The sequence below is a fragment of the Balaenoptera borealis genome (genome assembly GCF_965194805.1).
Source record: "Balaenoptera borealis genome assembly, chromosome: 1".
NCBI classification, from domain to species: Eukaryota; Metazoa; Chordata; class Mammalia; order Artiodactyla; family Balaenopteridae; genus Balaenoptera; species Balaenoptera borealis.
The window spans coordinates 55,442,799-55,469,633 of NC_138860.1; the positions used below are offsets into that span (position 1 = coordinate 55,442,799).

Sequence of the window (26,835 nt, forward strand, 5' to 3'; positions counted from 1 at the left end):
CCCTCCAAGGGGCTAGACTTGCTACCTAGCCCAACCACGCTTGCTCTGAGCCTGCATGAATCAGTGCTAAACTATTAACCAACCTGACTCTAAAATTTCTCGAGTTCCAAAAGCTCTAATAAAGTATTATGAAAGAATATCCATCTCTTTATCTCTATCCATAACTATTTATATGGCCAGAGGAAAAAGCTGTCATTTTATTTCTTTTAATTTAGAAGTTTTCCTAATTTCTTTTTCATACCACATATATATATATATCTAAAGAATTTTCAGGTTGAAATAATAACCTCTAAAAAATGGTCCGTGGGAGAAGGCTCTGAGGATTCACAGAGTTGACAGCACAATGAATATTTTGCTTCTTTAATAACTTTTCTTGGCACTCAAACTTGATACACCGAATCGGGAACTTTTCAAACAGGTTGTGGCTCTTTTTTTTTATTGTACAAAACAATGATAATATACCCACCAGCCTTCTCTATTTGTTCATAAAATTGCTAAAGTTTGTTCGGGAAAAACTCATTTCATTCCTCAGACTCATCATGCTTTCATTATCTATCATGGTACTCTATAGCAGTAAGACAAGTCTTTTATGAAGCCCCACATTTGAATTAACCCAGAATATCCTCAGCAACACCCTGCCTCACTTGGGGACACTTGACTACAAAGTACCCCAGGCCATTGAAAACACCTTTGAATGTACGTACAAACCCACGAGCCATCATTGCACTAAGTTGGCTATCGGCCATTCACACTTAAGAGTGAATTCGTTAATTTGGTGCTCCTAGGCTAACAGCTGGTTGAGATCAAGTTCTCTGCAACTGAGCAGAGTTGGAATAGGGTGGACCATCTGGATGGCAACTAGAGGTAACTATTAAGATGAAGACATTTTTACTTAACAGCTCTCTACTCAGAAACAGTATTTGTATAGTTAAAAGAACATTTGACAAACTATTTGCAATGAAAGCTTAAACTCTCCCACCCTCTCAAAGAAACTTGCTTAAATAAAAATAGTTGGTCTCTGAATTGACTTCTGAATAAGGTGAGTTCAATGGGATCTGGTGTGCTATCATCCTCTAGATTGATGCTGAATAAATATTTAAAGAATATTGGTTTAAATGTGAGACAAATTATGAGCTTGGCAAGAAAGCCACATATTTTCATTTAGTCCTGACATCTGATGATGATATCTGATGGAGGGTTTAGAAGGATGAAAGACCCAGGACCCCACCAGCCTGAATGAGACTCCATGGGGGATCTGAGAAGGCTGTGTGCAGAAGATGGATGGTGGGAGAGGGATGGAGACCGACATCACATCATATCTGGAGGCAGCCTTACTGCAGCAATGAGGACCCTGCCCCCGTCCCTCCTGTAGAATCAATCCGCAGGCCGAATCAGAGAATGCTCAGGAAAATCAAGGATGAGACTGAAGTTTAAAGCAGGGCCTGGGGATGATCCCTGTGATCATGTGATTTATAATAAGAAATATATATTTGGTCTTCATGCTGTTTCTGGCAGAGAGCTCCTAAAACTCTTGAAATTTCCTAAGCAATAGAGTGAAATAGGTGTTTTGTGGTTGAAACAAACCCCTTTCAAGCACAGCTGAGTTTGTTAAATGAGGTGATTTTGGGAAATCCCCTAAGGATGGGGGCTGGTTGCCAGGGGAACCGATCATAGGATTAGAGAGTTGGAACTTTCAGTCCCACCCCTACCTGACCTCTGGGGAGGGGAGAGGAGTTGGAGATTGATTTCAATCACCAATGGCCAATGATTCAATCAATCATGCCTATGTAATGAAGCCTCCATAAGAGCCCAAAAGGGGTTCTGAGAGCTTCTGGTTGGTGAACTAGAAGGCTTCCACGTGCTACCATGCTGGACCCCAAACTCCACAGGGACAGAAGTTCCTTTGAAAAGCCTTGTTTGGGACCTCCCCTGTGCATCTCTTCATATGGCTGTTGATTCATATCCTTTAATATCCTTCATAATAAACCAGTAATCTTGTGAGTCAAGTGGTTTCCCAAGTTTTGTGAGTCACTCTAGCAAATTAATAGAACTGGAGGAGGGTGTTGTGGGAACCTCCAATTTGCAGCCAGTAGGTCAGAAGCCAGTAGGTGACGACCTGAATCTGTGATTGGCATCTGAAGTGGAGGGTAGTCTTGTGGGACTGCACCTTCAAACTGTGGAATCTGATGCTCTCCGGGTAGATAGTGTCGGAACTGAGTTGAATGGTAGGACACCCACCTGGTGTCAAAGAATTGCTTGGTGTGTGTGTGGGGGAACCCACACATCCGAATTGGTGTCAGAATTAGAATTGTAATCCTAAACCACTTTAGAGCCATATACACGCAGGGTTAAGCTCCATTTCAGTGTCGGTCTGACCCAAGTTCCCGGGTCCAGGAAGAGTCAAGCCGCAGCTGGATATGAGAGGCTTACCTTGAAGCCAGCTAAAAACTGCAGGTAGGTCCAGGCAGGGGTGGTGGATCCTGCTGGCCCTCCTGAGGGTGGGACTTCTCAGAAGTCTATAGGATGCAGTATCCAGATGACCACCAGCTGCTCTGTTGATTAAATCTCAAAGCACAGAGGCCAGTCTTTCTTTGCCAAGCCTTGTCACATGTGTACGATTGATATCACAGGAGAGCGTGGTTTGTCCAGATCAGCCCCCTCCCCTGTTCTTACAAAGAGCTGTTCACCAGCACGGTTTGGTGTTGGAACTGCAGAAGTTACCAAACAGGAAAGCCAGCAGGTCACCTCCTGGCTCTTTGGCAGTTGGAACACAGATGCCTTCACCAGGCTGGTGTGAACTGTCTTACTCAGCCTGCAGCTGCCCTACCTTCATTCCCCATGCATTTGAAAGCAGCTTACTTTAAAAGCTGATTAGATGAGCCCTTAATAACATTAGAATTTAAATGGCCCCAGATAGGCTTTCAGCTTCTTGCCAAATTGAGATAAATGTGATATTTGGGGAGCTGAGCTCCCAGCTTCATGACGAGCTCTGGGCCGCAGACAGGTTTTGAAGGACTACCTTCTCCCATGTTTTTCTGCAGCCTGATACCAGGTTTGTGTGCATCTATAAGATCTCTTTCATCTCTAGAGGTCTAGGATTCTGTGTGCAGATGTGTCTCCATGATTATGCATTTTCGAGGGAAGGTAAGTTAGGGACAGGGCACAGAATTAAAAGGACAGAATTATAATCTATGAGTGATAATCTACGGGAAAACTCTGTACTCCTGCACTCTGGGATAACTTTCAGTTCCAGGCAACAAACCTTTATTGAGCAACTACTATTTGGCCATTTAATTCAATATTGATGTTTTTAATACCTGATTTTTGCTGAGACTAATATAAAATAGTCAAAAGTATGAATGTTCCATCTTGGTTCATCTGTTCAGCTCCCTCTGTACTTCTCATAGGTGGGTTCAGTGCTGGGAAGGATATGACCACCTTCCAATTTAACACTCTTTCATAAGTTTTAGAAAAGGTTATAAACAAAATGGGAGGGGATGGAGTGGGAAACCAACCCAAGGTGAACTGGAACATATGGTTCTGTGTCGAGATAAATGTATCTTTACAAACAAATAAACAACAATTGAGCTGTCTTCTCTCCCCCATCTTTCCCCAACCAAACCAGACCACTGGGTGTCCTTAGAATAAAAGTTGGAGGCTCTTAAAAATCATGGCTTGCCCTTTTGATGGAGATGGTCATCGCAGGAGTGCCCCTGAATGTAAGCTTCCTTTTGGAACGCTCACCAAATACAGCTGCTCCTACAGCCTTTCAGAAGAAGCCAAACCTTGAACTTAAACCTTGCGTTTGCATTCCAGTGGGGAAAGACCATCTGCCATGTTTTCTGGAAGTGAAGCTAACAAATTCCAAAGAGCCAGCTAGGAGTGAATGGGACAACCTGAGCCTGGACACAACTGTGGGTTCACCCACTTCTCCTGCTCTGGCCCTAAGAGTCCCAAACTCACCCAGCCTTCAGCCTTCAGGGGCCTTTGAGGGAGTTTCAGGAGGAAAATACGGGTAATCCGTTTAAACTCTGGTTTGAGCGGATTCGAACAGAAACTACAGTTAGAACATGAATGGCTGCCCCAGCTGCCTCATAAAAACAGAGATGAAGAGGAGAAGCAGAGTAGGGCTCCAGACTGGCAGGGTGTGAGTGACTCTCCCAAACCTCGGATCGGCCTCGGCCAGGACAGAGCGCACCTGTCCTGTTCTGCACAGAGGGGGAGGGGAAAGAGGAGCATCAGAGGGGTCTCCGCAGAGCCTCCATGCTCAGCCCTGCCCCAGAGCAAGTTAAGCACCCCATTCAACGGTGATAAACTTTTACAAAGAGCATAGTATCTAAAAGGGCACTGCTCATGAAAGTGTTTTGAATATTTGTGTTTTCTCACAACATCTTGCAGTTTACAAGGGGAAAAATGTACCGGTATTGGGTGCGTCCGCTAGCAGTTTACCCTCCAGCTCACCTCTCCCTTTGCTAAGCCTGGGACCACATAAAAATAGCATCACTTACTTTTGCTCCTCTCTTCCCAAAAGGCCTCCTCATCATCCCTGATTTGTTTTGTCTTGTCTCTCTGGAAAGAAAGGTTCCTGCTCCTGGCCAAGGCTAACTCTTCCATGGAGTCCTTAGTCTCCTCTCCACCACCTCCTCCAGAGGCTTCAATTAGCCATTGCCCCTTTTCTCGCTATTTCCTCCAACTTTCTATGAGTCCTTCCCCTTCTGCTTATAAACAAGACTTGGTCTCCAGTCTAACCAGCAAACACACAGAGGCAGCTTTCCCTTGACTTCCTATCTTTTTCTTTTATCCCAATCGCTGTGAAAGAATGCTCTACATTCACTTCTTACCATATTGTCACTCTTCAACCCCACGGAAAATGGTGCGTCCTACCCACCCACGCAACAAATTCAACTGAATTCAGCAAACGAGCATGGAGCACATACTATGTGCCACGCCCAGTCTGGATCCTGACCACAAGGAGGACACAGTCTTACAAGGCAGGCAAGCATGCTTATCCCCTCCCCAAATTACAAAGCGTGTGAAAGTGGGGTGACGGTGCCGTGTACCGTAGTCGGGCAGGATGGGGATGATCAGCCCTATCTTGGGGGTGGGGGGCGGTAAAGAACGTGTCATAGGAGCTCTCTAGACAAATGAGGAACCCAGGAAGGGAGGAGAGAAAGTGAGAGAAGTGGGGGACAGTCCCAGTAGAAGGACTACTGTGGGCAAGGTCACTGAGGCAGTGCGACAGGTAGACAGCACTAGGTACACGACAGCCAGACGAGCCCTGTGTTGAGGTTACAGAGCATGACAGATATTTAGTCTTCAATGTGAGATCCTGAGAAACGTTAACTCTTTCTTGCAGACAATGCAGGGGTCAAAGCCAGGTAGTGACGTAGTAATCAGATTGCCATTTATAAAGATCACTGGAAGCAGCAATTAAAGCAGGGAAGTCAGATATAAAGCTGCTCTCATTATCCAGATAAGAGGGAGAGAGGCCTGAACTCAAAGAGTGGTCCTGGGGTTGGAGAAGAGGAGACGTTAGCCCAACCTCCTCCATCCTCTACAAATCCCGTTTGGATTCACCCAAACAGATGTGGTTCCTGCTTGAAACCCTCAGGGCGTCTCCTGTGCTTTTCTTATTGTCCTCACTCAACTTGTGCCCTATAGTCATCTGTGTATTTCTCTGATTTTCCTTATCAAATTGTGTCTTTGTCTCCCCTTCCTCAAATTACACTACCTTGCTCAGAATAAGTGCTGAAGAAAAGGTTATTTAGTTTAATTGAATTTTTAAGAGCTTCAAACCACGAATAATTGAGGAATCAGCCATGTATAAGTGCTCATCATTTTCATAATTGTGTAAACAAGCTGATAATTTTTTTTTCTTTTTTCCCATTATTTTTATTATCCCAGAATGCCTTGCTATCTTCTTAGTTCTCCAGATTTTAGGGAAATAGTAAACAAGTGTTCTCTAACACACACGTGTGGCAGAGGCGCTGCTTGGCTCTCACCTCCCCAGGCAAGGGAAGCGGTTGAAAGGAGGGAAGAGGTGATTGCATTGATTGACTATGAAAGCCATGTACAAATATTGAGAAATACGCTGTCTGAGGAGACAGAGAATTACAGAGCACACTGCATGATGGGACTTGCACAGAATCCCGAAGGTCAATGAACAGATTCGAATTGATTAAGCTAAGTACTTACTGAAATTGCTTTCCAACATACTGATGAGAATTGATCCTAAGCAGGACCCATATTTATAGTGAAAACACTTATGTAAAGTTACCCTTTGGTATGTCATCAAAGCACATCTAAATGGTTTGGCTTTTTCCCCAAATGAAAGTATCAACAGTACTGTTAACAGATTTGTAAGCAGTTAACCAGCACTTACATAAAAAATTTTTTACATAAAAAATTGAATTTTTATGTGTGGATCCAATTGGCCCCAAAACAGCTTTTATTGCGGCAGCTTTTTATAACCTAGAGGTTAGCTCCTCTCTCTTGCCCTCTCATGCCAAACCAAAGGATTCGGACTGGCCGGGAGTTAGTCCTATCTAGCACAGTATCCAGGTGGTCCCTCTTGAAAACAATCCCTAGCTCCTGGGAAACTAGGAGTCAGAAATCTCCTAAACCGGGATGCATCCAACATGCTTACACAGTGGTGAGAGCACCACCAGCCCGGGGCACTTAGGCAGTGGGGAAGAACAGGGAAAATGGAATGCGGTGGCTAAAAGGACAGGCAAGGCAGATAAGGAAAAAATAAGAGAAAGGAGCAGCAGACCCAGTTAGGGAGCCTTTACTGAGTAATTTCTGTGTGTCAAGTATAAAAATATGTGCAAGGGCCACACAAAAGCACCTATCATGGTTCCCACTCTCAAGGAGCTTAGGATCTAGTCAAGAGGACAATTCTCAACCCAGAAAACCAGTGAAATACCAATGCACCACAATATACGAAGTACTAAATCCTACACCCTGGCATTGGCTGTGTTAGTTGCTAAGAACCAAGACAGAGTGAGTGTCACAGGGCGCAGGGAAGTGGAGATGGCCAAAGAAGACCTCATGGGAGATGGCCAAAGAAGATCTCATTCGAGCTAAGCCTTAAAAGCAAAGGGGGTACAAAGTCAGGAGGGCAAAATGAGTGTGACTCCTCGGACTATGGAAAAAAGTCAGACTAAGAGAAGAGGAAGAAAGAGAACAGGAGAAGGAAAAGTTGCTGATGATGGTGATGGCAGAGTGGCTACCACAGCTGCTTCACATCCCGCCGGGCACCTGTGCCAACCTTTGGATTGTCTTGGCCAAAGACCAACAATTTAGAGGCAGACAATATTTCTGTAGTCCCAGATGTCTCTGTAGAATTGGACTAGCGCCAGCCAATTTTTGTTGTCTCTGTAATCGCAAAGCGAGGCATCTTTTTCCTCCTGTTTGCACGAGAGGTATGCTGTTTACACTGAAAGCCTCACACACTTCAGACTGATCCTTGACAACTGAATTCTCATATTACTAACAACTGGGTGTAAAGAACCCACAGAAACTTCACAACAGATGAGATGGCTTCATTAGCTGAAGCTTCCAGTAGCCTCTGAGAAATGGAGAGCTTGGTAAATTATGTATAATTTATTGGATGCATTTCAAGTGGGTTTTACAGAGAGAGCAGGAATTGCCCACAAAATATATTTTGATTGGCATAGTGAAATCTCCTTGCCCTGAAAATTACTCACCGACCCTGCCTTCACCCCCTCTCAAATCTTAAGAAAATAAAATAAAAAATAAGACACCCAGTTCTGCTATGTGTCTGAAATTCTACCATTTGAGATATAGTCTTATTAAGGCGTTGCCTTTCCCAAATGTCCCTTCTGAAAGGCAGGTGTCCCCAGAGAGGCCCATTTACCCACCCTAGAATCCCCATTATTTTATTAGATCATCTTCTGTCTAAAGGCCACTGGAGGAGGAAAATGCAGAGAAGAGGAGAAGAAATGATGGTGGGAGAAGAGGGAAAAATAATTTTAGAGCATGGGGCCATGCTAGGTAAGGCAGGATTGAGGTGGGTATCCCATGCAAGTGGCGGAGGGTCTGGCTAGTTAACGAACAGAAGGAGGGGTAGAGAATCGAGCCAGAAAGAGAGAGAGAAAATCAGATGGAGCAAGCCAGAATCAAACTTTGTCTCCTTCATAGTGTGGCCTGGAGCAGCCCTGGCTGGTTGGAGAGCTCCCACGTTAAAGTTGGGCATATTCAGGTTCCACCTGCGAACCCTCAGCATTGCTTAAGAGATCAAAGAGGAGAGAGAAAGGAGGACAAGACTAGCAGGGCAGGCCTGCTAGTTTACACAACCGCTCACAGAAGTACTATATCTGAGGTAGTGTGTTGTCATGCCTAATTTAAAAATGAAATTTAGTTTGTAAGCTGGAACTGTTGCTGCAGCCATGTCTGTTCATCCCGAACTTGCTTCATGCACGACAAATGCCTTGTACAAGCAACAGCAGCTGCACTAAAGCCAAAGACTAGCAGCTTGGGAGGCCGTGCAGGTGGCGGCTGAACCTATGTGTGTGCAGCTAAGTCCAGTCCAGCCACAGCAAAACCACAGCAAGTCTTTCATTAGGCGCAGAGAAGAAAATGCCTAGAGATCACTCAGAATGCAGAACAACTGTGGCCATGGCCAAGGCAGTGCCATGCTTCCCAGCTGAGTCAGCAGACTACAGTGAGGCTGGGAAATGCCTGATGAACCCGATGCCGAAACTCTGTGAGAACTCTGATAATCTGGTACCAGAAACTCAGACCCATCAAATGTTGTCTAGGACTTTAGAGATTATTCTAGTCCAACCCTCCTTCTTCTGGCCAGAAGAACATGGAGCCCTGAGAAGAGTTAAGATTTGCGTAGTGCTTTCTATCTGCTAAGTGCTGTTTTGATTACTTTAGAGGCATTCACTCATTTACTCCTCCCAACAACCAGTAATAATAGGTCTTGTTATTATCTCCATTCTATAGATAAGGAAATGGAGGTACAGAAAAGCTAAATAATTTGGCCAAGGTTCAAACAAGTTAGTAAGTGGCAGAGTGGGCATTTGGACCCAGGCAGTTTGAATCCAGAGTTCCTCCACATACGCACTACCCTGAAGGATGCGTGTGAGATCATACAGCGAGACACCGGGAAGGAAAAGCTGCCTTTTGTCATCCGAACCCCGGCACATTCGGGCGAGAGTGTAAGTATCACTTGTGCAATGATGGATGACTGCCAGGGAGAGGCTACACAGACTTGGTAATTCCTTGTGGAGGCCGAGGGCTGTTCTGGAAGGGAAGCAGGGCATCGTGGTGGAGTGGCCTATCTCTCCTTAATCAAGGAGAGGTAATGGAGTTGTAATGGAGCTACTGCCATTGAAGCCATGATAATTATTGACATAATGGCCCAGAAATGGACGAGTAGATGTAGCTCTCCTCGAAGAGGAGGAGCTTGAGGTAATGAAATCGTAAAGAGTGTACTGATGAGGTCTTGATAGTGATCAATGCGACAGCAGTAGACTGCGAGTATAAAGATAAAGCAAGAGCCATTCGATCAACCACGCTTTCTGAATGCTAACTTTAACCAGCTGCTATGTGCTCTGGAAAGGAAATGAGGTCTAGTCCACCATGAGCTTACCATCTAATGGAAAAAACAGGGCAATGGTAAGCAACTTGACTCCCCCAAACACACACACTGGAATATTAGAAATGCAATATGCATCGCTGGTTATATTAATAGGGCCTTGAACTGTTTTGAAGAAGAAACTGGTAGTTAGGATGCTTGCAGTCAGAGAGGCAACTGTAACACAGGGCTGAACAGATGAGAGGTTGGTGCCTTTTTCAGAGGAGCATTATTACTGTTTGGCAGTTACCGAAAGAGAAATGAGGATGGAGCAGTGAGTTGTAGATAAAAGTAACAAAGGCAATAGGGAAATCACCATGGAAAGGAGCAGAACTTCTGTGATTAACATTATCATGGGTGATTTGATGGACGAAAAGAAGGGGCTTCTAACATTAGTGGAGATGTTGGAGTACATGTCTAGTGTGTAATAGGGACGCCTGTAGCTTTTTCAAAGGTGGCCAGGGTCTTGCATTGCAGAAGGGTGGAGAAAGACATGGAAATTGTTATGGGGACAATTATGATTGTAACGGAGGTAATGATAAAGATAATGGACCTGTAATTGAAAAGCTGGTGGCTGTAAAGAAGGTGAGGGCAACTGAAATGTAGAGGGGGTGATAAGGGAGGTAATGGTGGTGATGGGAAAGGTAATGGAATTATAATGTAGACGATGCTAAAAGGTAATGGAGTTATAATGAGGTGACGACTACAGAGTTGGTGGGGGGAAAAGATGATTATCTTAATGGAAGCAAGAGGGACTGTGTAAAACCAGTGAGAATTGTATGCAGAGCATTCATCACGACAGCTGGAGCTGTGGGTGACCAGGAAAGTAATGAACAGCTACACCCCAAGTTCTCATTACAGTAGGAGTTCTAATGGACCCTGGACTAAGATAATGACATTAATGGAAAAGACAATGACCGCCAGGAAAATCGGGAGCCTGGTGGTGGCATTTAAAGATACCACCCCACGATCTATATAGTGGGAGAGACCAGAGGAGGAATGGGGGTGGCATTGAGGGTGGCCCAGTATGGACATATGTACCTGTATGTCCCGGGACTGAGGTACCTGAGGGCTGTTCACTAGACACGTCCCTGGGGGTTATTTGGCTTTAGTGCAGCTGCTCTTGCTTGTACAAGGCATTTGTCGTGCATGAAGCAAGTTCGGGATGAACGGACATGATTGCAGCAGCAGTTCCAGCTTACAATCTAAATTTCGTTTTAAAATTAGGCATGACAACACACTACCTAAGATATAGTACTTCTGTGAGCAGTTGTGTAAACAAAATGTCTGAGAAATGCATGAGTTTGCAGCAGAAGTGAATGTATACAGAGAATTATTTATTTCTTTTTTATATTTTTCACCACGAATGCCCTTTCCAAGTGGAGAAGTGGGAACTTAATCCTCTGGGCTCACTGTTTAACTTCTGAGACCTTTCAGTGGGAAGAGAGTCTGGGGCAGCTTGTGCTGGTGTTCTGGCCAGACAGGCTCTGATGTGGGCTCTGCAAAGGAACCTGGGCACTGCCATTCACAAAGTCCCCTGATGCTGCTGATATTTCTGCAACAAGCAGCCTAGAGATGTACACAGAGCATACACTGTATACCTGAAAACAGATGGTCCCAAATGTACATCGGGGATCAGGGGACATGGGCAAGATGTAGAGCCCATGAGGGGAGCACAGACAGCCACATGGACTCATTGTCTGTACAAGGAGACCTCTAGGAAACACAGGTGTGCTCTGCCTTTGGTACCTAAATGCCACCTCTCAGATCAACTACATCCAAACCACTCATAAATCTTTTATAAAAATGCAGACTCACAGGTCCCACCTCATGGAGAATCTAATTCTGTTGGCTAGGGACAGGGCCTGTGGATCTGCATTTTAAAACTCCCCTGGAAATGTTCTCATGTGGTCCAGTGTGCCTACCACTGTCTAAGTGTCAGCCTGTGGCCCTTATAAGAAGGTTAGGTAAGAGGTAGGGGAAGCCTATTTCATGGGTATAGGCCCAAACCAATCTTTTCAGTAGATTTGTCCTAACAGTGGGATTTGAGCAGCATTTAGAAGCCTCTCCTTCTCAGTAGAAAATTATCCTCCACCTGCTTGCCCCTCCACCTGCACAGATACCTTTCCCTCAATGAAGAGTCACACAGTTGACCTAAGCAGTGCCCCAGCAAGGGATTCCTAGAATGGCACCGTGGCAACAGGCAGCACAGGGCCACTGGACCCTACTTCCTCTAGAATAGAAGGAATAAAGCAATATAGGAACTGAAGTATATGTGAGGGGAGCAGAGGAGGAAATAGAGTGGGAAGGAGAAAGGAAAATGTCCATACAAGACGTTTCAAGTACCTCTAGTTATGGGAACGAATATGGATCTAGGGATGGAGGTTAGCACCACCACACTGTCTTTTGAAGGTCTGTCCTGCCCAGCCCTCGGTGGCCTATTTTGTTCTTCAGCATTCTCTGGGATTAAAAAGCATCAATACCATGGAAATATTCAATTTATGTTTGGGGAAGTACAAATTATTTCTGTCCTTAAATGGCATATAAGTTGGGCGTGCATATCTATGTTTACACCGAAACCGACAAAATTCTAAAATGGGTATAATGACTAAACAATGCATGACACAGAAAACGTGTTTTTTTCCAGTTGCTGAACAAAATGAAAGAATATTTCACAGCAGCCTGTGTTCTAATTCTTCCTGTTCCCGTCAGCTCTTAAAGAGACCAGCAAGTTACTGAAAGATTCTAGTACAAAGGCCACACGTCACTTCAGAAGAAAAACTCAGGTCCTGTTAGCACCAGCTTGCTTGGCTCTGTCTCAGAGGGACGGAAACCCAGAGCATCATTCCCATTCCCTTAGGGGAGTACTGGAACTCCACCCGTACTTGATCCACTTGGGAATAACCCAAGCAGTAGGATTGAGGCTGCGCTAGATTGCGAGCTCCTGAGCCCCGTGTGGGCCGACTCTACACTTCTCCCTCTCTCCATGGTCACCACGCTTATCAGAAAGGGGCCCCCCCAGCCCTTTCAGAATGAGGCCTCACTTTCCCAGGGATGCTGACCCACCACCTGAGAAACACCACCTTCTTCCCCGACCATGTTGCCATTTGTCAGCTGCTAATCGTTCATTAACCTCCCAGGTACCTCACGGAAGCTGGGACCTTGCCTTCATTTGCAAAGGTGGTTCACTGGGTCCCCCTTTAATAAAATTACAACTTCGGGAAACAAATCATTTATATCAAATACAACCCCACGGCATCCTCTTATGTTAATCATTTCAGGCAGGTGCTATTAGGTAATTCAATCAATGGGCTACAGAAAGCTGCCATTGAATTAATGAGGAACGAACTCAAATTCTGAATAAGAGATTTTCTGAATAAATGGCTCTGGATGAAAAACCAGGAGTCAAGCCTATAATCACAGCCGATGACAACAATACAAAACTGCATATTAAACACAGTCTTAGCTTCCATCTATTCTCGGTCCACAAACTCTTTTGGAGCCAAAAGAACATATTGTGACAATCAACAACAGCCTTCAGCATTTACCACTTTTCTAATATTTCCTTAACGCTTTTTCAGGTGAACTGAATAAATTCCGAATTTATAACTTTATGAAATGCTCTCATCCCAATTTAGAATAAGCCTTAGGTTATCCCTAAGGCTAATCTTTTCTTAAAAAGAGCATCTTTTATAGAGGACAAACCAGTAGTTGCCAGTGGGGAGAGGGAAGGGGGGAAAGGCAATATAGGGGTAGGGGATTAAGAGGTACAAACTAATAGGTAGAAAATAAGCTACAAGGTTATATTGTACAACATGGGGAATATAGCCAATATTTTATAATAATAATAAATGGAGTATAACCTTTAAAAATTGTGTATCACTATATTGCACACCTGTAACTTATATAATATTGTACAGCAACTATATTCCAAGAGGGAGGGGATATATGCACACATATAGCTGATTCACTTCGTCGTACAGCAGAAAGTAATACAACATTGTAAAGAAATTATGCTCCAATAAAAATACATAAATAAATAAATAAAAATGAAAAGAAAAAGAGCATCTTTGTCCATAGCCCCATTCAGACTCGAACCTTACCTTCTCTGGCCTCCCACCTGCCCCACCTGCATCCGGCCTCCCTCCCCTCCAGGACACTTTCCTCGCAGCCGCCAGGTGATCTTCCCTAAATGCAAATCTGACCACATCACATTCCCGCCTCACACCCTCCACTCATTTGCTTCACACTCTCCACTCATTTGCATGGTCTTCCTCTTCTTAGCATGTTATACGAAACTCTTCATGACCAGGCCCCTGGTTATCTTTCCAGCCTCTTCTCTTATTGTTCCCTATAGGAACACATCCTGAATTCCAGCCACACCCAAATTCTTGTCATTTCTGAATGTTCTATGCTCTTTCATAACACCGTGCTATTTCTCCCATTGGAGTGCCTACTCCAACCTAATTCTCAACCTTTAAAATTTATCTTGAACAGGTCCTCCTCCTCAAGCCCTCTCTGATCCAGTCCCAGACTGAGTTAAGTGCCCTACCCCCATGCTTCCTTAGCACATGAGGGCAGAGCTCAATTCATGAACATGGCATCACCATAATAGTTGGAGCACAAGTCTCTCTCTCCAACTAGACTGACATCTTGAGAATAAGACTCCATAGTGTTTCATCTTACATTTTCAAGGCTGGGCATATTGGTAGATACATAGTAAATATCTGATGAATGAATGAACCAGTGACAGAAAAAATGAAATCATGGCCGAGTAAATGAATGAACCCAGTGACATGATTTGTGCCAATTCCAACAGCCACACTTCCATTTCCCAACTCTGGGTAGAAGCATTTGAAAAGTTTATTTTCCTAATCTGAAATTCAGTCAGTGAAGACTTGGCCCAGAACGAGTGAGTTTCCCTACAACGAGTGATACCATCACAACTTCTTCATTCTCCCACTCTTTAGTAAATATCTGAAAAAAAGAGACCCTGTGGCATGGATAGGATGCTCTCCTGTGGCAGGAAACCACTGTTAGGATGAACCACGTGGTGACCCACGTGGCCTTCCTTGCGCCCAGGCTTCCAACCCTACAGGAAATCTCCTCCACTCCGCACACTGCATTTGCTTTCACAGAGCTGTGGTCGCCTGGCATTTATCAAGCTGTGCTTCATCAGAGATTTAATCAGCTTTGAGTTTTTAACAACGTGTTCGTCATGCTCACTTAACTTAAAATCAAGCCTGTTCGGGGCATTAGTCAGTCCTATTCACTCAGTCTGGTAGTTTTGGCGTTTAAAACTTTAGAAATTTTTTATCAAGGAACACTGTATGTTTTTACCAAGCATCTCTTATACATAAACCTCTCAGGCTGGTTCCCTGGTTGAAATAGCCCAGCCTTAGGGATTATACTGCTGTGAAGGAAGTGTCTGTGCATTAGTTTCTTATCGATGCCATGATGAATGCCCACAAACCTGGAAGCTTAAAACAGTACATATTTATTGTCTTATGGTTCTGTAGGTCAGAAGTCTGACATGGGTTTTATTGGACTAAAATCAAGGAGGCTGCAGCGTTGTATTCCTTCTGGAGGTTCGAGGAGAGAATTTGAAAAACTTGCCTTTTCCACCTTTTAGAGGCTGCCCACACTCCTTGGTTCACGTGCCCTTCCTCAATCTTCAAAGGTGGCCATGGCTGTTGGAGTCCTTCTCACATCATATCCCTCTGCCACCTCCTCTTCGGCCTCCCTCTTCCACTTTTATGGACCCTTGTGATAATATGAGGCCCATCTGGATAGTCCAGGATAATATCCCTATTTTAAAGAGAGCTGATTATCAAACTTCTCTCTATCCGCAACCTTAATTTCCCTTTGCTATATAAAGTAACATATCCACAGGTTCCAGGGATTAAGACATGACATCTCTGGGCGGGAGGTTGTCATACTGCCTGCTACACTTGTATGGCTCTGGACTTCTGAAAGTCATCCTTTATATAATCATTGTGGGTCCAGTGTGAACTTCCTACCAAGAGCACTGGTGTCACCTGAAAGCTTCTTAGACATACAGACTCGCAAGCCCTACTCGAGACCTTCAGAATCAAAATGTACATTTTCATCAACTTCTAGGGGAATACATAGCTTATATATATTGAGAATCACCACTCAGAGGTTCCCCGTGGGGCAGGGGAAGGCACTTGGACTTGGTGGTGGACAGACAGTGGTCTTATCTGGAACCATGTACGTAATAATGCAGTGATCTTGAGGAGCCAAATCAGTAGCCCCCCTCTCCCCTGTCAGAGCTCTGAACAAATAAAGGCATAAGACAAAGAAGTGGGGACAGATGGGGACCAAGATAGCACCTTGGTAAACTGGTATCTGGTAATGTAGCTTTACCTGCAAATATAGCATTGAATCTCACAATGAGAACTTCTTCCCACCCCAGCACGGCTGCGCTAGACTGAGGAGGGTCTCCCGCACCGCAGCCCCTGTCGGCAGAGGCAGAGCCTGTGTAGGAGGATTTTTAGCAAGGAGTAGGCATCTGAAAGCACATGCTCTCTGCAGGCCGGCCAGCTCCCCAAAAGAAGGAAGAGCAAGAAGCTGGGCTACACGTGCCTGGCTTCTTCCAAACTCAGCAACTAGATAGGTCACCGGTGAGTAAGGGGCTAAAGATATGACAGAAGTGTTCCAGCCAGTAGAGCTGCCTCCATACGGAAGGAAACATTAGAAGAGGGACTCAGCATTTCCCCTAATAAATAACGCCTAGGTCACAGAGTCGTTGTGAGGAAAGTGATACAGCACGTGTGGTAGCACCTGGTACATCATAGTTCAGCTACAAGGAGTATTGTGTTATCCCGCAGTTCTACAATCTGGCAACCCATCAGAATGTCCTAATGATTTGTTACAAAATGTGGATTCCTGGACCTCACCCTAGGGGATCAGATTCAGCAGGTGTAAGGTGGGGCTTGGGAATCATAGACCTGGAATCCTGACAGCACACAAGTAAGAAAAGCCCTTCAGTCACTTAGGCAGGACTTTACCTAAACCAGAGAGAATGAGTATTAGGTAAGACTCTTCTGGTTATGGGTTACAAAAACCAACTTGAGCTGGCTTACCCAAAAGAGGGAATGTGTCACTGGGCCATGGGTGTCTTATAGACCTCAAGGGCAAAAGGCCCAGGAACTAGACACTTTCAGGCACCCAGCAGTGTCTCTCTCTCTCTCTCTCCATCCCTCATTTCTGCTTCTCTCTATGACCAATACCACCTTCTCTCTGTGTTTTCATGTATATGGTGAGCAGAAGATAGACTCTACGTAATTCCTGAAGGTGCTTTGTCCCTGGACACTGCAGACCGATTAGCTTTCTTTCAGTCTCAGTGCTAAATCCCTAGGACAGAGAATCTGACTGACTCAAGTCAGGTCAGCCGTCCCCACCGGGTGCAGGGACTTGAAGTCATAGGACCCATCCCTCCATCTTTGTGGGGATACTTTGGAGGGAGGGCAATTCTCAGAGAAAAGAAGTCACTGCAAGTTTGGTAGATACCCAACAGAATCAGAAGCTGCTATCCCATGTCTTTATTTTTTAAATTGCTTACCCCCAATAACCCAAAAATAAAAAAAGGAAAACCTTGTGATTTGGGGGAGTCTGATAAAATTTTAAAAAATATTTCAAATTCATACTTAGAAGCAAGGTCACCAAAATATCAGTTCTAGTGAAACCCTAGAGATTATGACTCCCCTGCTTACTTGAAATGGTCAGAGATCTTAACTCCTCTGGAGAGGATGCTTCTCCTTCCAAGCGAGTTCACTTCCCCAGACAGTTCAGAGATCTTCTTCAAGCTTCCTTCTGGTGTGAAGAGGGTTCTTTTCCAAGAAGACATTTTCTAGGAGTAACTGCCACATCCACTTATGTTGTAATTATTTTCTATGAACACGTCTGCCTACCAGACCACACGGTCTTCAGTGTCACCATTTTGTCTCATTCATCTTGTATCTGTAGTGCCTATTATAGTGCCTGGCTCAGAGTGACTACGCAATATGCCTTTATTGACTTTAGGAATGAATGAGAGTCATCACTCTTCAAAAAGGGATGTAAAAATATCATGCTGAAAGAGATATCAACATGTACCAGGAAATGATGCCAGGAGAGAGTCCCAAAATTCAGGTTTGCTGTGCTCTTCTGGGAGGAGAGTCCATGATCACATCATGGGGGGTCTTGGGGAAGGAAAGGGAAACTGTCAGAGATCTGGCTGTGTGAGAAGCAGGCCCAGGAGTCAGGGCTGGTGACCCCACAGCTCACAAATTAAGTTCTCGCCCAGGCCTCCTTTCCCTTAGGAGAAGGGAGCCTTCTTTTCTTTCTAAGGACATGACCTGCCTGCTCTGTGTCAGTCTGCTCAAGTCCCTACCCTTCACTCCAAGATGTGCTTGAGTCATGAGAATGAGAAGTGTTACTTCTCAGAAGTGCCAACTGGCCGCTGTCATGGGGTTATCACAGGAAGGAGGGGTGTAGGTACCCCTCATGAATGCTTATTTTAATTGCAGTTTTAAAAAAACCCTTAGACTTCACAATCCAACATTCCACTATAAAATCAATATTACAAGGCTCAAATATCTATATCATGACAGTGGTTTATTTGAAAAATGTATTTTCCTACATGTTTTAACTTCTAAAATAATTAAAAAATAGCTTTGGCATGACATAAATGAAAACACAGTGTAATGAAATGGCATTTTATGAATTTAAACCAAAGCAAATATTTGCCATGCTTTATTTAAATTAATTTTCTGTGCATGCTCAGCTGGTTGGATAGCAGGTGAGCTTTGCCACATCATACATCTACTGCACTGGACTCTGAGACTTGCTGGTGAAGAAGCAGAAGTTGTGAGATCCAAGGGGACCCAATTCTGAGGGACCCACAGGCCCACACTCTGGTTCCACTGGCACTAAAAATTGGCTAGGTGTGGGCAGGAAGTTGTTTAACAAAACATCTACATCCACTCTTGTAAGGCAAGGGTGAGATAGTCAACTCCATGTTGGCGGCATTTTTTAGTAATCCTAAATCAGTCTCAGTATGCCTTCTATATAAATTCTAAGCTGAACAATTTTTTGAGTGCATTGTAAATACCATCCCTTCCCAAGTTTTCTAGAAAAACAGTCTGCCAGTTCTCGAATGCTAATACTATCAGTTCATGGGGGAAACTGAGTCACAGATATGTTTGTGAAGTTACTATCTGGCCCTTGATGAAAAAGTGTGCCTACTCCTGGTTTTATAGAATAAACGACGTGGAATGACCAAATAATATTGGTTTTAGTTTGGAATCGTAGATATTAAACCAATTTCTTCTTTCCACAGCTTCCTGGATCAGTAATTTGTAGATCCAATTAAGAGTTTTCCACCAGTTACAGTTATAGAAACTGTATTTGACTACAGTTATTGTTTGCTTTCTGTGACCACTAACCTGGCACAATGACCTCTGTCCCAGAAGGTGGGGTCTGAAACAGTGGTGGTGCACATGACCACCATGGGCAGGTCATGATCATCACAGGACAGATGTTGTGAACTGGTTGTGGTCACGACCAAAAATAATACATGACTTGCATATATGACTTGCACATACGGATGATAACCTGTGTCTTTTTAGTTTTGGGGCAAAGGTCTTCAGAGTTCTTAGGATCAAGCGCACTTTGTAGATGAGGATGTAATTTATAGACAAAATAAAAGAACCTGGACTTAGGGGAGAAAAATGAAATACATTTTTAAAAGGAATTTCACACACACACACACACACACACACACACATACACACACACACCATAGAGCCTGTGTGCACTATTTGGAAAACATTAGTTCCATTCACAGGAAAAATAAGAAAATTTAAAAATGCAGTACAAGATGGCCCCTGATCCAGGGATCTCTACACTTAACAAAGCAGCCATTCTTTGTTGGTCAGAGTTCTTTCAAACCAACATTAGCCAGGATGAATTCTTTGCTCTTTTGGGTTACCGTTGGGCCAAGTCATTGAGTCGACTGGAAAAGATCCCTTTCTAAAAGCCTGCCCTCTGTGCCCACCATTTTCTCACTCCCAGAGTCGGTCATCAGAGGTGAGGCAGAGTGGAGGTACCATAAACAAGCTCTTGAAAATGGGAGTGACGGGGAGAGAGGTTCTTTATGTGCCCAGGCAACTGTGAAATAACAAAACGGAGATAAGAGCCAACAAAATCAAGAGGCAGGAGAAAAACTGGAAGCAAAAGAATACAGTGGATTACATTTTTCTCAAAGATAACCTGGGAACAGGCTTTATCGTCCAAAGACCATTTTCTCTCCCATCTAGGAATTCAAAAAGATTAGTGAAAAGGATCAGTTCTACAGCAAAGTGCAGCTTAAGTAACCTCACCAGGTAATTGAAAAAAGCTTTCAGGTGTTTAGTTAATTTTTTTTTTTTTCACTGTTGTCAAATAAAAACTGTACTGGTAGAAGAAGAAACATAGTTCCTATGCAGGCTCAGAGAAAACTAGATGTCAGGGAACAGAAACAATTGCTCCAGCAAGTAATGGCTCCTGCTTTTCCAACAGAAAACAAGAAAAACTTTATGCAGTTAATTCAATAAATACTCTGTGAAAAATATCTGTTTACTTTATAAGATATAGTCCCTTCCTTTAAAGAATCTGTAATCTACTTCTGGACTGACTCACATGATTAGGAAGCAATGTAAGATGGTTTCTAGTCAAGGACTCACTGAAACAATGCTGTAGGAGTTAGAAGGAAGACATACGAGGGAGTAGTTTGGAGACACAACAGTATTAATTATCTATTGCCGATAACAGGTTACTCCAAATTTAGGGACTTAACACAATAATCATTTTTTTGTCTCACAGTTGCTGAGGGTCTGGGATCTAGAATCAGATTGGTTGCTGGGTCAGGTTCAGGGTCTCTTGTGAGGTTTCAATCAAGCTGTCTGCTGGGGCTGCAGTCAGCTCAAGGTCTGAGTAGAGGAGGATATGCTTCCACGCTCACTCATATGGTCATTGGAAGTCATGTGGGCCTCTCCATGGGGTGCTTTACAACATGGCAGCTGGCTTCTGCCAGAGCTAGCAACCTGAGAGACAGAGCAAGAGAGAGAGAAAGAGCCCCAAGATGAAAGCCAGTCTTTTTAACCTTGGAAGCGACATCCCATCACTTCTGCCATATTCTACTTGTTAGAAGTGAGTCAAGAAATCCAGCACATACTCCAGGGGAGGGAATTACCCAAGGGTGTGAATACCAGGAGGTGGGGTCATGGCGGGGGGCCACCCAAAGGCTTTCCATTATAGTAAGCAAAGGTGTTGAACTCTAGAGGGGTTCAGCAAACTACAGCTAGAGGGCCTGCCACCGGCTTTGGTAAATAAAACTGTATTGGCCCACAGCACACCCATTGGTTTACCTATTGTCTCTGGCTGCTTTTGTGCCAACAACTCCACAGTTGAGTCACTGGGACAAAGACCCTACAGTCTGAAAGCTTAAAGGATTCCCTAACTGAACCTTTACAGACAAGTTTTGCTGAGGCCTGCTCTCGAGCAGTATTTCTCAAAAGGTATGTGCCTATGAACCACCTAGAGAGCCTGTTAAAATGTGGTTTCTGGTTCAACAGGCCTGAGTGGGGCCTGAGGTTCTGCATTTTCGCAAGCTCCCAGGTGATGCTCATGCTGCTGGACCACAGACCACACTTTGAATAGCAAGGCTTATGAAACTTGAGAGATGAGAAGGTCTTGGATAGGTGTGGAAGGCCTTCCAAGTAGGGGGAAATGGCATGAGAAGAGATGAGAAAGGAAAAAGACATGGCTTTGGGGGTGAATATAAGATTGGGCTATCTGGAACAGAGGAGAGGGCACAGCCATATCCTTCCCGTGAAGAGCAGCTATAGAGAGAAACACTTAGCCTTGAGGCAATGGAGAAAACAATATAGTCTTAGTTCTTCTTATTTCACGATACAGAGTCTTCTATTAAAAAAAAGGGGGGGGGGGTTTCCCTGGTGGCGCAGTGGTTGAGAATCTGCCTGCTAATGCAGGGGACACGGGTTCGAGCCCTAGTCTGGGAAGATCCCACATGCCACGGAGCAACTAGGCCCGTGAGCCACAATTACTGAGCCTGCGTGTCTGGAGCCTGTGCTCTGCAACAAGAGAGGCCGCGATAATGAGAGGCCCGCGCACCGCGATGAAGAGTGGCCCCCACTTGCCGCAACTAGAGAAAACCCTCGCACAGAAACGAAGACCCAACACAGCCATAAATAAATAAATAAAAATAAATAAAAAGAGCAGCTCTCTTTAAAAAAAAAAAAAAAAGGCTCAGACTATAGTCAATTGTTTATCCAACAAAAAACACCAGCATTGAAAAAGAAAAACAAGAAATAGATAAATAACCTACACAGACATTTGTTTAGCACCCACTTTGTATCACTGATGTGCTAGGTGCTGGGGATACAAAATGAATAGACAGTCCCTCCTTATCACTCAGGCTGGTGATGGAGAGACATGTAAACACATTAGAGGTGACATACTGTGATACGTATTTTAGTAGAAGTATCTACCTAGTGCTGCAGGAAAACAAAGAGGAGGAATTGGGTCCTCTACCCATCCTCTGAAGGATGGGTAGAAGTTTGTTATACTGGATGGATGGAGAAAGCATTTGAGGCTGAGGAATAGTATAAAGACATGAAAGGTCATGGACTAGGTAGAGATTGTACAGGCCTGAGGCATGGGATGCGTGTAAGGTAGGGGGACATAAAGGGGTCCAAAAGGGAAAGAGGTAGGGGCCAGACATGAGGCTGGACAGACAGGCAGAGAAAGGCTGTCAATGGCCTCAGATACTATAGGAAGACTTTCAGACTCATATCAGGCGCTGATATTAGATAACCCACCTAACATTCCCAGCACATAGGAGTGATCCGTTATCACCAGTTGTGGTTCTATTTTAGAAAATCTGATGGCAATGTGGAGGACTTCATATCTGGGAAAGCAGAAAGAGCGAGGGTCACCGTTCATCTGGCCTTCAGGGGAGCTAATTTTCAGAATCCTTGAAAGCAGGATTCCCAGGCAACCCACTGAAGCTGGTATGACACATGGATTGCATCACCCTCATATGTCCATCTTTATTGGCTTGTGTCCCCACACACCAGCCCTGCCCTCTCCCTGTGGGGCAACCCTGCCACTGCAGAGGACACAGCTGCTCAGCTAGCGTGGCTGTCCTCGTCCACGGAGCACCAGCAAGGTCTTTGCAGAAACTGAGCAGTGGACCTACATGGAGACTTTCCATTATCCCATTCACACTTGGCTCCATTACCCTTAGCACCATGAGGGTCCTGTGGGCTTCAGGTTCCCCATCATGGGACACATACACCCCTGCTGCACTGGGATGGTCTGTTTACTTGTCTGTCTACCTCTCAGACACCACCTGTCCTTAAGCTCCCCGAGGTCAGAGACTGTGTCTCATTCACCACTACACCTGTGGCACCACTACACCCATGGAACCAGTCCTGTGCAGAGTGGGCACCTAGAAAATCTGCATCAGATGAGCAAATGAATGAAAATGGGGCTGATAACATTTCCTACCTCATTGTTTCTTGTGAGGATTGTATTAGTTTGCTAGGGCTGCCATAACAAGTGACTATACCTTGGGTGGCTTAAAAACCAGAAATCTATTTTCTCAAAGTTCTGGAAGCTGGAGGTCCAAGATCAGGTGTTGGCAGGCTTGGTTTCCTTGGAGGCCTCTCTCCTTCACTTGCAGATGGCCGTCTTCTGTCTATTCACATGGTCTTTTCCCTGTCCACGTGTACTCCTGGTGTCTCTCTCTGGGTCCTCATCTCCTTTTCTTATAAGGGCACAGTCAGATTGGATGAGAATCCACCCCAATGACCTCATTTTAACTTAGTTATCTGTTTAATGGCCACTTATCCAAATACAGTCACATTCTGAGGTACTGGGGGTTAGGGCTTCAACCTACAGATTTGGGGGTGGGGACACAATTCAGTTCATAACAAGGATTAAATGAGCTAATATAAGTGTTTAGAATGTTGCCTAGAATATAATGTCACAAAAGTGCTCGTGATTACCACCTGCAGTTTGGAAGGAACATGGAGAAAACAAACTGTTGGTTTCTGAACCAATATTAGAGACGGACACTCTAGACGCAGCTCCTTTTAAAAAGTGTTCGGAGTTTTGAGGCTCATTCAGAAAGTGAGAAGGAGAGTTTTATAACTCAGTATTCCTCTGTAGGATCATCCTTCCAGGGAAGCATGGCCTCAGTAAGATGACTCTCCAATCCCTACCCCCATGCCATCTCACCCAGAGGCTAATTATCTCACACATCATCTACAGAATACATTTCATCTGTTGTTTCTTATATGCTCTCCACAACAATCCTATTAGGCAGAAATCGGAATTTTACAGATGGGAAAAACTGTAACTCTCTGGACCCAGTAACTTAAGTAACTCGACTAAACTCACACAGCCAGTTAATGGCAGAGCCAGATTCAAACTCAGGCATTTTCACCACAACACGCTGCCTGCCGCTGAGGTGCTGGTCCAGGTGTGTGTGTCATCTTTACTGCATCTAAACATCTGCTTCAGTCCAGGAATGCCCTGACATCTCCGGCCCCAACACTGATAAACTAAGGCAAAAGTCCTGACCCAGGCGGGCGGCCAAACCTGGAAATGGCCCTGGGCACATCCCCAGGAGGAAGGGAGGAGGGGTGAGAACACACACATAGTGGGATCTGCTCCCCACCTGCTTGGACATCTCTTGCATTTGGTACCGCTCAGCTGCCTCTCAGCCAGTCAGTCACTCTTCCCTCCTGGAGATGCTGCAGATAACACAACAGGCAAGAGTTCTGGAGGGGGGAGGCTCCTGTATAACAGGGAGAAGGATCAACCCCTGTCGGCCAGAGGTCCAGGTGATCACCAGGCAGCAGCAGTGAGGGAATGCGAGCCGTGGTGGGGACAGCAGGAGTGGCTGGGGCGGGTTGGAGGTGACACTTGTATTAGTCAGCTGGGGCTGCTGAAACTGGGTGGCTTAAACAACAGAGATTTATCTTCTCACTGTTCTGCAGGCTGGAAGCCTGAGATCAAGATGTCAGCAGGGTTGATTCCTTCTGAGGGCTCTGAGGAAAGGGTCTGCTCCAGGCCTCTCTCCTTGGCTTACAGATGGCCACCTTCTCCGTGGGTCTTCATATTGTCTTCCCTCGTCATGTATGTCTGTGTCCTGATCTCTTCTTCTTATAAGGACACCAGTCATATTGGATTCGGGCTCAACCCCTGATCTCATTTTAGTATAGTCATCTCTTTGAAGACCTTATCTCCAATGACAGTCACATTGTGAGGTGCTGGGGGTCAGGACTTCAATGAGCCCCCCCATATGAATGCCTGGAAGGACACAACTCAGCGCACACAACCCTGACAGCGTCTCTGAAGCTTGGAAAACTTTCCTAACAGAACCTTCTCCTTTCTGAGGGTGGGGAGGCCCTGTGCCTGCCTCACTTGCCCTGGCTGGGGGTAGTGGGGACTGACCCCACAGGGCCTGGGGTGTCTGCTGTCAGGGCAGGATGCAGACCAGCAGCCAAAGCCAAAGCCAGTGCTCAAACTCAGAGTGAGGGGTGAATGAACAGCTGAGTCACGGTGGAGGGGTCAGCAGGTAGGACAAAGTATCAGGGGCTGCAAGATGGTGGCAGCTGCGCAGAGCGTTGATTCCAGTGAGCTGTGTTCACTGCTGACCTGCCTCTTCCACTTGGGGGGATGAGTTACTCTCTTGAAGCCTCACTGTCTGCATCTATAAAACAGGTATCAGCAGCACCTACTCGTAGTAATGGAAGAGATAAAGGGATGGTGCACGTTCAGTGCCTAGCACAGGGCCTGTAAAAGGGCCAGTCACGCAACACTGGTTAAACGGAAAATGACAGCTATAATCACACTCATATGAGACGTTAAAGACACCTGTTGAACTACCAATCCAAGGGAGATTTTTCACTCGAGCAAGTGAGACTCCCTTCAAAGCCCAGTATCCTCTAGGACCAGCCTTATCCTGGGCAAAGCAGGTGTGAATGTTTAAAGAGTTCCTGGGCATCAGCCCTCTCAGTACACCCTAACTTCTGGCCCATCACAGCATCTGCCGTTAGGGCTACACCTTAGGCTAAGGCTCTTTTGAGACCAGAAGCCCCTTGTTAACGTATAACCCTGACACGCCATCCAGAAAGGCACTCCACAAGGGCCGAGTTTTGCCTGGTTCTGATTCCCAGCCTGCTTTTCATCATGCAGCAGGCTACGGCAAACGGCAGGCTTCGCTAAAAATTTCTGCCTGCCTCCGCATCCTCCTCCTCCTCTTTCTCCTCCTCCTTCTTCCTCATCTCCTCCCTCCTCCCAGGATCTGTTACAGGAATTTTATTCCCCTTAATTTACTCTCTGCAAATTGCTCAGCTTGAATACTGTTATTCCGCGGCTCTGTGAATGGAGCTTCATGAGATCTCAGCCCACTCGCTCTGCAAGCACTGCGCCTTCCGCTGGGGGAGAACTGCCCTTGCAGGATGGAAGCCAGGACCCGCCTGCCCCGGGCCTGCGGGTACCTTATGAAATACCTAATCATGTGGCTTCTCATTCGTACAGGGATTTACAGTTTCCAGAATACAGTCATCCCCATCGGCTCATTTACATAAATACCACAGAAGAAGACATAATACCTTTCATCTGTACAGCTCTTTCCCCGTTTACCAAGTACTCTCATATATATTACCTAATTTATAGATAATGTATGATAATATAATACTCTAGGACTATATTGACTCTTTCCATATGAATAGAGCTATTACAATCCATTACAGAGAAAGAGCATGGGCAGGCCAGCTCCTTACACGCTGAGTGCTGAGGCATAAGCCCTGAACTTGGCTGGGATCCATCCTTATAGCCTATACTTTTGGAAGGCAGCCCTCCAATGCCCCTTGAACTGGGCCTTCTCATCTTAGAGAGTCGTCCATTTCTTCAGCCAGGAGCCCAGTGGCTCTGTCCAGGGCTCTGGTCTCCCAGTCGTCCTGAGCAAAGCCACTGAGCCTGCTCATAAGGACCCCGTGTGCACTCGTGCACAGCTCTGGCGGGGTACCCTGCTCTCTCACATGTGGCCACCCTGGGGATCTGGGGTGGGATGATTCGTCCAGTAGGTCAAGTAGGTCCAATCCATCCTGCAGCCTTGGTCATCTTCATCAAGGGCATATTTGATCATG

At 45.2% G+C, this 26,835-nt stretch overlaps 1 protein-coding gene and 1 long non-coding RNA gene across 3 annotated transcripts in view; one reads left to right on the forward strand and one right to left on the reverse strand.

Moving 5' to 3' along the window:
* Positions 1–26,835, forward strand: part of TNR (tenascin R) — a 425,185-nt gene that overhangs the window by 215,950 nt on the left and 182,400 nt on the right. The gene's annotated exons all lie outside the window — the stretch shown is intronic.
* The window catches only part of LOC309604675, a 426,266-nt gene that overhangs the window by 89,391 nt on the left and 310,040 nt on the right, over positions 1–26,835 (reverse strand). The gene's annotated exons all lie outside the window — the stretch shown is intronic.